Source organism: Microtus pennsylvanicus, chromosome 4 (assembly GCF_037038515.1).
Source record: "Microtus pennsylvanicus isolate mMicPen1 chromosome 4, mMicPen1.hap1, whole genome shotgun sequence".
NCBI lineage: Eukaryota > Metazoa > Chordata > Mammalia > Rodentia > Cricetidae > Microtus > Microtus pennsylvanicus.
The window spans coordinates 74,133,020-74,134,766 of NC_134582.1; positions in this window are offsets into that span (position 1 = coordinate 74,133,020).

Consider the following 1,747-nt stretch of genomic DNA (forward strand, 5'->3'; position numbering starts at 1 on the left):
TTAGTCCCCATAGATCGGCAAAAACAAAGTTTATGCATTGACGTGTAATAAGTTAAGTTTGTCTTTCTCTAGCTCAGTCATCTTTCTAAGCCTTGCTGGGTGCTGCACCCCTTTCTCTCCTCCGGGCAGCATATGCCCTCAGAGTGTGACATTCCCCAGCTGTCACTGAAATTCTGTCCTTAAGAATGCTGTTTGGTGAGTCATTTACACTTCAGAAAGAATTTTCGCCAAGGCACCACGTCTGCAGACCTCCTCGTGCCTTGCATTCCATCTTCAATCGTGAAAGGTGTGGGGATATTTCGTTTGTGACCTAACAAATAAAGTTTGCCTGAAGATCAGAGCACAGAGCTAAGCCACCAATTGACCAGAGAGGCCAGGCAGTGGCGACACACACCTTTAATCCCAGCACTCGGGAGACAGAGGCAGGCGGATGTCTGTGAGTTCAAGGCCCCCGTGGGCTATGAGAGATTGAATCTGTCTGAAAGAGAAACTGAGCTCATATAAGGATGATCCCAGCACTTGGGATCCCATGCCCTTAATCCCAGCACTAGGGAGATAGAGACAGGAGTGAGCAGACTGGGGGGAGAGGAATATAAGGTGGGAGGAGACAGGAGCTCAGATTTAGTGGGAGGGTTCACAGAGACTGTAGCATGAGTTCTAATAGGTCTTAGTAATAACAACCCAGAGTCAGACTGGGGGACTGGGCAAAACTCCTGAGGTCAGATGCCTCACTACACACGTACAGGACAAAGAGTGTGAATTCAAAACTCTCAGAACTGAAGGACGAAGCCTGATGCTCCGACCGTGCAGCAGGAAGGTTGGAAATGTTAGACAAATATATGCAGTTAGCCAGAGACTGTAAGCATCAAAGGGAGCAGTCAGGTGACTAGCTGATCCTAACAGTAACACAGTTACCAGCATGGACACCAGATGCGTTTGCCCCACTGTCCTCACCTGGCAGCCCACAGGACAGACGGGTGCCCTCAAAGTGTTTCCAGGGGTTATTAGCAGATAAATTCAGAAACTCCATTACTCTTTTTCTTTTCTTTCTTTTTTTCTGGGACACTCTTTATTTTAAGTCTTTACTGGATTTTGCCTGCAACCAATCATTTCCTGTCTCCAGGTGCCAATTTCCTCTCCTCTTAAATGAAAATGTTACCAAATTATTTCAAAGATATCATTCCATTTTTAATACCCTCTTAATAATGTGACTGTTCTTTCTAACATGTGGCCATTATTTTTAATAACAAAAATTTAATTACACAGGTCACTAGTGACACAAAAATGAAAACATTTTCTTTATAAAATAATAAAAAGCACACATAATATTAACATATTTATCCTAATTCCAGTGCCCCCCATCATTATAAGCAAACTCATTATTTTGTTTTTTATTTTTAAGGGGTTTTTAATGACATACTTTGCTCATGGAAAATATATAGCCCTGTTTTACTTGTTAGCCCATGAATAGTCTACCATGAAACATATCATTCTGCAACCCGTTGTCTCCATGTCAGCGAAGGCAAATTCTCCTCAGTCTATAGTGGACCCCATCAGCCTTCCAGCCCAGCTGAAGCTCACCCCTTTTACTGAAGTTTCTTGTATTCATGGCAGTGTGCGCTAGGGTAGGTAGTGCAAAATTAACTTCCTGGGTTATAGACAGGACTCCCCAAACTTTAGTAAATGCCAAATTATCCTCCCAATTATTATTATTGATATTGCTGATGGGGTGGATGCCATTGAGATG